At 42.6% G+C, this 14,167-nt stretch overlaps 1 protein-coding gene across 2 annotated transcripts in view; it reads left to right on the top strand.

Annotated features, from left to right (window-relative positions):
* The window catches only part of FAT3 (FAT atypical cadherin 3), a 648,324-nt gene that overhangs the window by 265,447 nt on the left and 368,710 nt on the right, over positions 1 to 14,167 (top strand). The window lies entirely within an intron of this gene.

Consider the following 14,167-nt stretch of genomic DNA (forward strand, 5'->3'; position numbering starts at 1 on the left):
AAAAAAAAAAAGAAAAAAAAAAAGCCTGATTGGGAAATTAGTCATTATCTCAGCTGGAGGGCAGTATTTTACCTTGAGTTGTGTTTTGAATAGCCTGTGGAATGTACTTTGATTATTTGAGCTACAGATTTAGAATTTAAAATGATACCACTTTGTATTCATGTAGAGACCTTCATTTTAGAAATTTTCACTGCTGAAAAAATGCCTTATCTATCATCCTGTGGGAAGAAAAATGATGAAAATGATAACAGCAGTCATTGACAATGGAGTTATTGGGACCATAATTAATATTTGCACACCTTCAACAATCAAGATAACCCAGTCTCTGTTCTTAGGATGTGGCCATTCTGTAGAAATGAGGGATTGGGGAAATATGAAGGAGTTAGGACTGGATATGATAATGAGTTTTGTTTTCATTGTTTCAAATTCTGGTGACTGTAAATTTAATTTTGCATTGTCTTTCTGCAGTTTCCACAATCAGCATACTTGCCAGGACATCTTAAGGCAGAAAACTTGGCTGAATGCATTAAAAGAATTGTCTCATGTTCAGGAGAGAAATGTTTCACTTCTATAGATAAGTAATAAAATAGTTAGCATTCAGTTATTCTTACAACATTCCAAGTGCTTTTGCATATGCTTTATGTATGTGAACATATTAGTCCTATATGATAGGTACATGATTTTTGTCCTAACCTTGGGGAACAAGGCACAAATGGTAAAGCAAATTTCCCGAATTTTCGCAACTACTAAGCAGATTCAAGATTCCAACCCAAGTTTGCTTCTAGAGCCCAGGATCTTACTGAGTGTTCTCTGCCACCTCTGTCTCTTCCTCCTTTTTTAATTTTCCTTATTTTTTTGTCCCTGAAAGGCACCATACCTACTACTATCAAAAACTTTTTTCTTCTTTCCCTTCTTTCTCTTTTCTTTTCCCTTCTTCCTTTTCCCCTTCTTCTTTCGCCTCCTTTCTATTTCAGAAAAAAAGTGGGGAGAAAAGGCTAAGTGAAGAGGGTGGCTGGTAAGAGTTGGCCCCACTGAGGTCAGACACAGAGAGAGGAAAGTGCTGAGATCAATGGCTGGTTGTGTCGGTAGGTGAGACCAGTGACATATCGGCTGGTGAACAAAGAAGTGGATAATGAAAGCCAGTTTTCTTACTGTCAGAGGAGAAGGATGTTACAAACAGTAGAAGAAGAAGGCTAGAGTGACTGTGTGATGTTGGATTGGAATTAGAGGTATTGCTATATTCAAGATATATAGGTAGCTGTAGAAATAAATATAGATGCAAGGGCATGTGTGTGTGTTTATATACAGATATTTCTTAGCTCTGTGCAGGAGGGACACCTCCGTATCGATAAGCACACCTGAACCCAGGCTGCATCCTCAGAAATGATAAGGCCGTGAAGGTGAGCAGGGACTGAAGAGGACTACAGAGCTGTGACCAGTAAGTGCCATGTGTGGTCCTGGATCGGATCCTTCTCTGTAAAGGGAATTATCAGGACTACTAGTCACATCTGAGTAGTGTCTCTGAGTGAGGGATGTATGAAGGTTCATTATGCTCTACTTGTAGCTTTTCTGTAAATTTGAAATTATTTTGAAATAAAACTTAAAACAAATAATAGTATTGTCCAGGATCACAGTTGTCTTGTTAATTTCTGGTTCTTTTTGTCAGTAAATTTAAAGTTTGGAATTTAATCAAATCCTCAGAATCAAGGATTATTAAACTCCACTAATTGTGGATTAAATAAGAGTTTCTTTTAATGGCAAATAGTAAGTCTGCCTAATGGTAATATTTTTATATGCTTTCTTTTCAGAATGTACTCTGATTCACTGAAATACCATGCTTTTAAGAAATGGGCTGCATTTCAGCAACCTCTTTTCCTAAATTGCTTTTGTAAAAATCATGTTTCTGAATGATACTAACTGGAGAGTTTTTTAGAACACTGGTTCCAGGTAATTAAGAGAAAGATGTTTTCCTTGTCTTGGAATAATTTCAAATGTGAGAAATGGCGAATGGCAAAAATGAAATGTGCAAAGCTGTACAACTGATTTCCTGTTAGTATAAGTTTACCTGCGATCTCTCAGTCGGAAAGATCCCATGGAGAAGGAACGACAACCCACTCCAGTATTCCCACCTGGCAATCCCAGGGACAGTGAAGCCAGCATGCTGCACTCCATGGGTTAGCAAAAGAGTTGGCACAACTTAGCAATATTTACAGCTGATGGGTTCTTCCTTTTACTTAATTTTCTTCTAGACATGAGAGAATATCAATGTGACATTTTCTAAGGATTTTTTATTTGATGTTAAAGTGGGCCTTTTATAATCTTCTTAAACTCAAAAGAATTCATTACATTATATTCAGGATCCTCAAGACAGGGACCTATATCTGTAGAAAATGGAGGGTTTAATTATACTAACTTGGTTATTAGTGTAATTTCATTTCAGCAGCTCCCATGTACTGCCTTTTCTTTTGTCTCCAATATCCAGGGTGGGACTGGTTTTAATTTTTTACTCTTATTAAAAAGGTGCTTTGGTCATTATCTTTGTAAATCTGTTTCTATCTTCCCTTTAGAAAAAAAATTCCTAGAGGCAGACTTGCAAGTCAAAGAGATGAGATTTTTGAAGTGTTGCCAAAATACTTGTAGGCACATGAACTAAAATGCCCCTCGTGACTTTAACTGCTTAGACTTTTTTTAATAATTAAAAATGCTAAAGTATAGCATATTTAACTTATCAAAATGAAACCTTGATCTTGAATGTGGCATCAAAATATTGTGTCTACTGACTCAGACCACATCATGGTATTAGAACATAGAACTTCTGATGCCTAGGGACCTCGGAGAAGGTGAGATTGCAAACTCTGCCTAATGCCGAATCTCACCAAGGAACAAATTTGTTCATTTTTTCTCATCGGTGGATTTGGAGCAAGGTTGGTCAGCACCATGAACAACTCTCCATGTATTTAAAGCTTGTTGTCCAGTCCTCACCGCATCTCTGAGTCACTTAGAAATTTCTAGGACTTGAGGCAGTCAGTCTACTTCGCTTTACCATCAAGAGGATGACCATATAAGGTGAAGGATCTTTTCCAGTAGATTCGTGCTCACGACTTAGAGAGCATACATGATTTCAACAGTGGTGTCCCTTTGCTGTGGTTCACTTTGAATTCTCTTGTAGAGTAATAGCATTTCTAGCAATGGCCTCTGTTCCACTTCCTTTTTGGTGTTGTTTGGCATGATGCACAGATATTTCGTTTGTGTTTTGCAATAAGATGCTGTTCCAGGGCAAAGATGGAATGTTTTCTTCTTCCAGGAACTTGCCAGTGTGGTACATCCATTAAATCCAGTTACACATGTAACAGAATGTACTATTGTTATTGGCAGTGACCTCATTGATTAATTACAGGCTGACCCTCTTGACGACTTCCTACTGATTTTACTTCCTGAGTTATTAGTTCTAATGTTGCTTATACAGTTGGAGTAAAGGAGGCTTACAATAATAGTCTTGCTTTGGAACATTCTCTGCTCTACTGACATTAATTAACAAAATACTCCACAGAGGAAAATGGGTATTTTTGCTGCCGCAGATGAAAAGAGTTAAGAGGCTTGTTCTAGACCATTCAGCAAATCACTGGTATTCACAGATCAGGTGAGAAAGAAGTCAACCGTTTTTTTTTTTTTTTTTGTAGATATCAGCCAGTTGAGTTTGAAGCAAAAGTAGACAAGGACCCACAGAAGAGCAAATAGTATTTGACACATTTCCCACCAAGTAAGACCTCAAAGGCCTGGCCCCCATTCTGACTCTGTGCATACTAGTTGCTTCAGTTGCGTCTGACTCTTTGAGATACCATGGACTGTGACCCAGCAGGCTGCTCCGACTATGGGGACTCTCCAGGAAAGAATACTGGAGTGGGTTGCCATGTCCTTCTCGGGGGATCTTCCTGACCCAAGGATCGAACCCGAGTCTATTCTGTCTCCTGCATTGGCGGGTGGGTTCTTTACCACTAGCACCACTTGGGAAGCCCCATTCTGACTCTGCTGCTGCTGCTGCCTCTGCCAAGTCGCTTCAGTTGTGTCCAACTCTGTGCGACCCCAGAGACGGCAGCCCACCAGGCTCCCCTGTCCCTGGGATTCTCCAGGCAAGAACATTGGAGTGGGTTGCCATTTCCTTCTACAGTGCATGAAAGTAAAAAGTGAAAGTGAAGTCACTCAGTCATGCCTGACCCTCAGCAACCCCATGGACTGCAGCCCACCAGGCTCCTCCATCCATAGGATTTTCCAGGCAAGAGTGCTGGAGTGGGTTCCCATTGCCTTCTGCTAGGTAGGATAAGAATTAAGCTGTCATAAAGAAGAAACTCCTGAAGTGCAGTAGAATAATGAGACAGTTTGCTTGCCTTTAATGTAACAGGACCCAGGTGACAGTTGAGGCAGGTGCGGTGGTTCTGTTCCATGTGACCAGTCAAGGACTAGGAGTTGTCCATCGTATGACCCCACTAACTCCTTGGGTATTATCTTTCTGTCTGTGGTTGAAGCTGAGTCCTAGGCACATCCATGTTTCAGCTCATAGGGAAAGGAAAGGAAGGGCGTATGGCTTGACCTCTTAGGTGGAGATGACCTAGGAGTTGCATTCCATTGACCAGAACTCTCCATACCCAGCCGTGAAGGAAGACAAGGAATATGTGTGGTTTCTAGCTGAGTGGCCAGGCTTTTCTGTTACTGCAAAAGGAGAAAACAGACAGTCATAGGCGAGAGGCAGTTTCTACCTCAGATTTATTTGCTGTAGCACTCCCCGTTTTACTAGTGAAAGTTTTGTCAAACAGCATGTAACTAGCACGTACAGGTGAGAGCCTTGTCTGATTCTTTGTGGCCCCATGGACTATAGAGTCCATGAAATTCTCCAGGCCAGAATATTGGAGTAGGTAGCCTTTCCCTTCTCCAGGGGATCTTCCCAAACGAGGTCTCCTGCATTGCAGGTGGATTCTTACACTTACGGGTACTCAGTATATTTTCATTGAATGAGTTGATTCAGTTATGAATTCAGGTATGAAGTATAGCAGGTTCTAATCAATAGATCCCAATTCTCTCTCTCCTCACACCATCTCGGCACAATTTCTTCCTCCTTATTAAGTTGTGTTGCTTACATAAGCTTAAACTTGCTCGTGTGTTCAGCCAGGTGGATATATCATGCTTGCGTTATTTGAGTGAGCGTATCTTTCAGCATGACTTCTGATGCTCTCTCTCTCTGGCCACGTAGACGACACTTCTTCCCCTCTGATCTCAGTAACAAAGATGTGGCATGTCTAACTGAGCCCTAATTGAGGCTATTCATATTGTGAAGCTGCTGTCTCCCTCCATATCAAGCCCCGTTCATCATAGAAGTATGCTTAAATACAGGAAATCAATCTTGTACCATCAGTAAGCCCATGGAGTACCAGCCTGCTGCTTCAGACCAATACAAATAGGTGCCTAGTGTTCATGTTTGTCCCCAGTTAAATTTTAGTGGAATTCTAAATTGGAACAGATTTCTCTCCCTTTAGAAACTCACCTTTTCCTTCATTGTTTTCTTCTGGTATGATTTCAGTCAATATTCTTAACCAGATGCCTGGATTCAAGTGCTTCGGATTCAAGATACTCGTATTCAAGTATATGATTCAAGTGCTTCATACATGGAGGCTGACACATGGAGATTTTTTTAGTCCAGGGAACTTACTCATGAGTGATATAATCAAAGTTTCAACAATACACTGTAGGAAGTTTGGGGAGTGACAGACTAGCACAAGATGAGAGAGTGTGGCAGAGGCTTCTTGGGAGAAGGAAGATTTAAACTTGGCCTTTAAACCTTGGATAGGGACGTATGGTAGGAAGGCTTTTTCGGCAGGAGGAGGAGCTGAGCTAGGAGATGGGAAAGTTCAGTCACAGAGGGCACTAGAGTATTTGGAAAGAAGGTGGGGTGGTAAGGAAGAAAAACCACCTGCGTAAGTAGAGAATTCAAACTGTAGACCGATAAGCAGCTGACAAGCTGTGTGACAAAAGGTGGCCAGGCTCACAGGATACAATTTCTTATCATAAAACCAAACTCAGATTTTAACTAGTTATCACTACTTCTGTTATCCCCTAAAAATAGCCAACTTTATATAAAAAGGTTGAAGAAAGAGTGCTCGAAAACTAACAGTTATTTATTCATAAGAACAGTCCTGTGTTTTACAGTAGTTGTCTCGTTTGATCAGGCACAAAGGCTTCAGAAGCACTTACTTATCAAGCAACCACTGTAAGATCATCAGCGTTCACTGTATGTGCTGGTCTAGCTGCTGCTGCTGCTAAGTCGCTTCAGTCGTGTCTGACTCTGTGTGACCCATAGATGGCAGCCCACCAGGCTCCTCTGTCCCTGGGATTCTCCAGGCAAGAACACTGGAGTGGGTTGCTATTTCTTTCTCCACTGGCATGCTGATGTACAGGTGAAAAAGGAGGTGTTTGTTGCCTTTGTCTTACATCCCTTCTTTTCTTTCATTACTAACAATCCCTCTATAATTTAGTATGGTCAGAGGAGCTAGGATTTTGACACAGAGGCTAAACTGTGCCTAAAGCAGTCTGTTTACAAGACTGGTAACCAGTCTTAACTTGTAAGCAGTCTTGGTTACAAGACTGGCTCCTTCCCAATTTCTATCCCTTACTCAGTCCAGCACAACCCATTTCTACCGCTGGAATTATCATTCAACCGTAAACCCAATGAGACTGACCTCTGTGTGCCCTTAAATCAAATGCAAAAGAAGGAAAGCTAAGGGGCCTGGATGTTTTCAAATTCAGGCCCCTTTGAAAGAATTCTATTACCAAGCCAAATGTAAAGTTACCTGCCCTAGGAACAAAATAATAAAACCCACTTAAAGTACTTAGGATGGCCTTCTGGCTTTGAAATATGGCTTTGGTGACCTCATATCCTCTAAGGCTGAAGTTTAATATTTTAATATCCCTCATCTCTGCAGTAGATGCCAGAATAGCTATGGTTCTTAATGGACCCCTGTGCCTCCCATAACTGGTTTCTGCATTGGGTGTATCCACAGTGCAGGTCTCATCTGTAAGGAGCCCTCTAAGAGAGCCACATTCTGGGAGAAGGTTCTGGAAGGATTCTGGAATACTGTGGAATGTATTCATCTATTTCTGTCATTTCCAAGAATTCACTCACTTAATGTAAACAACCACATCACAACAACGGAAGCATAACAGCTAGGACTTTACTGTGTTAATTATATTACCCTCGGACTTCCCTGGCAGTCCAGTTGTTAAGACTTTGCCTTCTAAGGCAGGTAAGCTGTTAGTTCGATTCCTGCTCGGGGAGACAAGATCCCACATGCCTCGCAGCCAAAATCCAAAACATTAAAAAAGAAGAAGGAATATCGTAGTAAATTCAATAAAGACTTTTTAAAAATGGTTAATATGAAAAATTGCATCCCTCTTAATTATCTTATTCCATGTAGAACATTATCATCTCCTAAAGAGTTTTTTTTTTTTTTTTTTAATGTCTAACACAGTATCTCTAAATGCAGAGACTGCTAGGCATACCAAGTCAATTTTTGCTAAACTATAAGTGTATCAGTTGTTTTACAAAGCTCATGACAGGAACTTTGGAGAAGGCAATGGCAACCCACTCCGGTACCCTTGCCTGGAAAATCCCATGGACAGAGGAGCCTGGTAGGCTGCAGTCCATGGGGTCGCTAGGAGTCGGACATGACTGAGCGACTTCACTTTCACTTTCCACTTTCATGCACTGGAGAAGGAAATGGCAACCCACTCCAGTGTTCTTGCCTGGAGAATCCCAGGGACGGGGGAGCCTGGTGGGCTGCCGTCTATGGGGTCGCACAGAGTTGGACACGACTGAAGCAACTTAGCAGCAGCAGCATGACAGGAACTTAAAATATTTTTGCTTCTAAAAAGGCATAGAATTTTATCAATTTAGCTGCAGGCAGAATAGCAAGCATCCAGCTTCTGACAGATGAATTGTTACAAAGGAAAAGGAGCCTTTTCTGTCAGTTTCTTTGGACCTATATCTTGTTTCCGCAGTAGTTAAACTGAAAGAATGCACTATTTGGTCGTTTATTCAGTATGTCTTCTAAGGCTTTGGGGACACAGAATAAATAAGACCACAGCTCCTGCCTTTAAATTCTTCTTAGTCTTGTAATCAAGGAGTATGTGTCACTTTAAAACTTTTCTAGACACTACTTTTATAGACCACAATATTGCCCAACAATAGATCAGGAATCTTCTAAATCTTCTAATTATTTTTTAAAAATAGTATGAACCATATTTTGGTACTGATTAAAGCAGATTTATTACATTTATGGAACAATTGGGCTGCTGATGGGTATTTGATGATATTAGAGAATTATCTCTCTTTAGTTATTGTGGATATCTTTTCTGTTTCTGTGGACGTATTTTTTAACTGTGGCAAAACACAAAACATAAATGTTACCATCCTAACATTTTTTAGTGTATGTTTCAGCAGCCTTAAGTACATTCCCACTGTTTGGCAATCAATCTCCAGAACTCTTTTCATCTTGGAAAACTGGAACACAGCACACATTAAGCAACTCTCCATTCCTCTTTCCAGTGGCTCTTGGCAACCACTGTTCTCCTTTCTGTCTGTGAATTTGACTACTCTAGGTGCCTCGTAGAAGTGAAATTGCTGTTTATCTCTGTGACTGGCTTATTCTGCACAGCATAACGTCCTCAGAATCCATCTGTGTTGCAACATGTGTCAGAATTTCCTTCCTCTTTAAGGTTGAATAATATCGCTTTGTAGGTGCTCAGTCATGTTCAGGTCTTTGCGACCCCATGGACTGTAACCTCTGTCCATGGCATTCTGCAGGCAAGAATACTGGAGTGGGTAGCCGTTCCCTTCTCCAGGGGATCTTCCCAACCCTGGGATTGTATCTGGGTCTCCTGAGTTACAGGAGGATTCCTCACCGTCTGAGCCACCAGGGAAGTCCAAGGGTGCGAGGCGTCCCTGGCTGGCTACAAAGGAAAACGCATACATCACATTTTGTTTATCCATCCGTCTGTGGGTGGATGCCTGGGCTGCTTTCATCTTTTGGCTGTTGTGAATAATACTGCTGTGAACACAGGTGTGCAAATAACTCTTTAAGGCCCATTTTCAATTATTTTAGGTATATATCCAGAAGTGGGATTTCTGGATCAGGTGGTAATTCTATTTTCAATTTTTTGAGGACCACCTTCCTGTTTTTATATCCGTTTCACCATTTACATTCCCACTAACAGTACTGTAAGGAGATCAAACCAGTCTATCCCAAAGGAAATCAGTCCTGAATGTTCATTGGAAGAGCTGATGCTGACACTGAAGCTCCAGTACTTTGGCCACCTGATGCAAAGAGCCGACTCATTAGAAGAGACCCTGATGCTGGGAAAGATTGAGGGCGGGAGGAGAAGGGGATGACAGAGGATGAGATGGTTGGATGGGATCACAGACTCAATCGACATGAGTTTGAGCAAGCTCTGGGAGATGGTGAAAGACAGGGAAACCAGGTGTGCTGCGGTCCACGGGGTCGCAAAGAGTCGGACACAACTGAGTGACTAAACAGCAACAACAGGATACACGAGTTTCAGTTCCTCCACATCCTCGCCAACAGTTGTTGTTTTTCTATTTTTTTTTTTCCTAGCAGCTATCCTCATGGGTGTGAAGTGGCCTAATTTGGTTTTAAGTTGCCATTTATCAAATGCTTATGGAGCACTTGCTGGCTACAGACCCTGGGCTGGGCTATACTGAGCTCTAAGAGTGCCTCTCGTAGTTAGCTGACTGATCCAAAGTTGCCTGGTGACCTCAGCTTACAATCAGGTGCATTCTCTTCCCTGAACATTCTAGAAGGGTTACTACAGCAGGTTAAGGGTCTGTATGTAACCCTGACCCTGTTGCATGATGCGGCCCCTTGTCTCATGACCTCATATGAAAGGAATCTTATGATTATGAGCAGATTGTATATTGAGTATGTTTACTAGTGTCTTACTGGAACACATGCCATTATAATACAGTATTTGATTCCCAAGCTAGGTCAGGAAAGCCTATGTGCAAAAAGTAGTAACTTGGTATGATGGTTTTTATTACAAAGCTTTATCCCAGTTACGTATGTTCCCACTTCCAGGTTGTGGCTTCAGAGACACACCCTGAACACACTAGGAGGAGCAGGGACCGCTTCGCCCTGCTGTCCCTTTCGCCCACTGATAAGCGGTGGTGTGTGTCACAGTGAGGGCTCAGCACTAGAGAAGGAATGAGAGGCAGGATTCAGGGAGCTGGGGATGGTGGGCACTGCAAGGACTTTGGATCCAGTTATTTAACTTGCACATCTGTGTAAGTGAATATGAGAATGACTGAATAATCTTCCTTAGTCCCTGGGTGTTTAGAAGCATGAAAAGAAGACCATTTGTCACTTCCATGTACCAGTTGCCCTCAAACCTTCATCGGCCTTCACTTAGTCAGTGGGCCACGCTTATATGGAACTCCTCCTTTCAGTGCCTCGTGGGTCAGGCCCTCTGCTGGGCAGGGAATGCAGTGTGGTGAAAAGGTAGCTGAGCTTATGGTAGACACTTAGGGTCAGTTGGTATTTATGGATTATTCATAAAGCAGGGGCTCTTAGTTGAAAGATTGCCTATACATTTTGCAATAATACCCCAGATTGCTTTACCGTAAAACCCAGCCCCCTTTCCCCATCCTTGATGTTTGCTGCCAGAATCCACAGCATGCTTCAGAATGCTTTCTATTTTGGTAGTGCTTCTGAAAATGTGTGAGGTGGATTGCTTGCAGGGGAAAAATATATTATATATAGTAAGCATCACTTAAGATGTAGTGTTCGAAAAAGCATACATCTTAAAGCACTCATTCAGATACATAGTATTTTTTTGGAGCTAGAAATAAGAATCTTCTTGATGCCCACGTGTACTCTACATAAACCATGTGAGCTCTTTAATTTCACCCTCCTCTTTTCCTTGGTAAGACGAATGCTGATTTTTGGCAGGAAGGATGGGACTTGTCAGGGATGTGAACCTCGTGGCTGAATCCGTTGTAACAGTGTGTGAATTCAGGTGAGGGTCGTGGGGGCAGAGGGACTGGGGAAGCAAGTCTGGCGGGGCCCACATCCCTACAGGCTCCTCTGGACACTTCCCTTCCCCAGCCTGTGGGTCCTCTTTGGCTTCACCTTCGATTATATTTCTGAGAAGCTTGAATCTGTTGAATTGAGTACAAGGATGTGGGCAGCAGAACAAAAAGTGTTTTATTTATTTCCTGACAGGCTTTTAACAGGCTGTGGTTATAATGGGAGAGAAATGCATTCTGTCCACAACACAAATTGCTTTTCTTCGAGAACATTATGGTGGTACTTCCTGGCGCAGGATTTCCATGGTTCTTGAATTTGCTCTCTCTTTTGTTGGTTTGTGAGCTAAGAAAGAAAAGAACAAGAGCTTTGTAACCCTAATAACGAAGTAATAATTAAGTCTTTTATAAAGGCAAGCTTATTCCCACATCTTATTCCAAGGTACAAGACATACTTGCTCATTAGGAGGCATTGTAAGTACTCAATGGTAGTGTATCAGGCGTTAGATGGCATAAATAAATATGACCTCATTCATGTGGAGCTTCACCCCTGAGACTGATACTTCGTGTGCTTTCAGGCCCCGTCTTGAATGCTGTAAGTGTGGTTCAGTAACGGTGTTGGGAGACTCTGAGACCAGCTCCCCACCCCCAGCTAGCAGGTTTTCACGCTTGGCATCCAGGTTCCTGGGGTCTGCAGGGGGAACTGACACCCGCTTTTTACTGATTACCCTGAAACAAGAGAGAGCACTGGGTACGGTTTGTGTGGTCCAGGGGAGACTGGAGGCTGGGGACACGGGTGGTGGAGCGAGACCTCAGCGGTGCGTGGAGCCCTGTGAACGTGATGTTTCCGAGGCCACCCTTATCAATACACAAGCCGCACAGGGTAACCATTCTTTTGGTGAGAAATATACCACATTTTAACATTTGCTGTCGTTTAGTTGCTGAAGTCATGTCTGACTCTTTGCAACCTCATGGACTGTAGCCCACCAAACTCCTCTGTCCATGGGCTTTCCCAGGCAAGAATACTGGAGTGGGGTGCCATGCCCTTCTGCAGGGGGTCTTCCCCACCCAGGGATCGAACCCACATCTCCTGCATTGCAGGTGGATTCTTTACCACTGAGCCACCTTAGAAGCCACGTTTTAACATATATTCTGAAAAAAAAAAAAAAATCCTGGGGAGAGCCTAACCTTGTCAGGCCAGTACACGGCTTGTGAGGCCTCCCCACTGTGGAACCCAGCTCCACCACCTTCTCCCCCTACCCACCCACCCCTTGCACCCTCCAAATCTTACTTTCTAAGACACGTGAGCAGTAGCACTAGAACTTCTGGATGGGACAGGGTGGGGACCAGTCAGATTGATGGGGACTTCAAGAACTTACCTTGGACCACATTTGCAGAAGCAACACAATCTTGTTCGGATTGCATGTGTATTCCAGTATGTCCCTGAGACAGACAGTGATTTCGGACACTGGGCTTCGGGGACATGCCCTTCTGGACTGAGTGGACTGTGGATCCCACGTTCCAGTGTATGATGGTATCTGATGAGAGACATAACCATCTTGCTGTTGGCCCTCTCATGGGCCATGTGGGGGAGTGAGCCGTGGGTACAATGAGACTGGGCTTCCTTCTCTATTCTCTTGAGTCAGATACTTGCTCCTTCATCTCCAGTTACCAGAACAACAAACTTGATTTCCTCCCAACTTCTTAGTGATCCTGATTATCAAAATGTTTTGACTAAACAACCTACATTGGGCTTTATTGCTGTCAGACACCCCTCCTGTCTTAGTACCATCGGTTGCTGGGGCCCTGTCCGCCCAGTAAGGCCACAGGAGTTCTCTTGAGCTTGACTGCAGTCACTGGGTATTTATCTCGCACTGTGCCCACCCTGTAGTACTAAGAGTTTGTGATTTTCTTTCCCACATTCCTCCCTTTTATCCCTTGAAGACCAACCTTGACATATGTGTGGATTCTGTATCCTTCACTTTCTAGTTTAACTCTTTTCTTTGTGCCTGTTCCTTACTTCACTCTGTCCCTTTTATCACCTCCAACATCTCTCCCTCAGTATTCTTTCTCATTGAACCTATCTCATTACAGCCTCTTGGATGTGGTAATGCTTTACAGAGTGTTTTCATAAATTAGCTGGATTGCTAAGAACTTGTCTGATGTCGCATTTAACTGTGTCATTTATGGACAGATGGTCTGGTTAGAAATGATTCTATAGAGGTCTTCCCTTCAGTTCAGTTCATTCACTCAGTCATGTCTAACTTTTTGCAATACCATGGGTTTCAGCACATCAGGCCTCCCTATCTATCACCAACTTGCAGGGGTTACTTAAATTCACATTCTTCAAGTTGGTGATGCCATCCAATTATCTCATCCTCTGTCGTCCCCTTCTCCTCCTGCCCTCAATTTTCCCCAGCATCAGGGTCTTTTCAAGTGAGTCAGCTCTTCGTATCAGGTGGCCAAAGTATTGGAGTTTCAGCTTCAACATCAGTCCTTCCAATGAACACCCAGGGCTGATCTCCTTTAGGATGCACTGGTTGGATCTCCTTGCAGTCCAAGGGACTCTCAAGAGTCTTCTCCAACACCACAGTTCAAAAGCATCAATTCTTTGGTGCTCAGCTTTCTTTATAGTCCAACTTTCACATCCATACATGACCACTGGAAAAACCATAGCCTTGACCAAATGGACCTTTGTTGGCAAAGTAATGTCTCTACTTTTTAATATGCAGTCAAGGTTGGTCATAACTTTTCTTCCAAGGAGCAAGTGTCTTTTAATTTCATGGCTGCAGTCACCATATGCAGTGATTTTGGAGCCCAAGAAAATAAAGTCTGTCACTGTTTCCATTGTTTCCCCATCTATTTGCCATGAAGTAATGGAACTGGATGCCATGATCTTAGTTTTCTGAATGTTGACTTTTAAGGTAACTTTTTCACTCTCCTCTTTCACTTTCATCAAGAGATTATTTAGTTAATATCTGAGCTTATTGAGTATGTCAAGGCTGCCTGCTTATTGTCACCCTGCTTATTTAACTTATATGCAGAGTTCATCATGAGAAACACTGGCTTGGAAGAAGCACAAGC

Source organism: Capricornis sumatraensis, chromosome 8 (genome assembly GCF_032405125.1).
Source record: "Capricornis sumatraensis isolate serow.1 chromosome 8, serow.2, whole genome shotgun sequence".
Taxonomy (NCBI): Eukaryota; Metazoa; Chordata; class Mammalia; order Artiodactyla; family Bovidae; genus Capricornis; species Capricornis sumatraensis.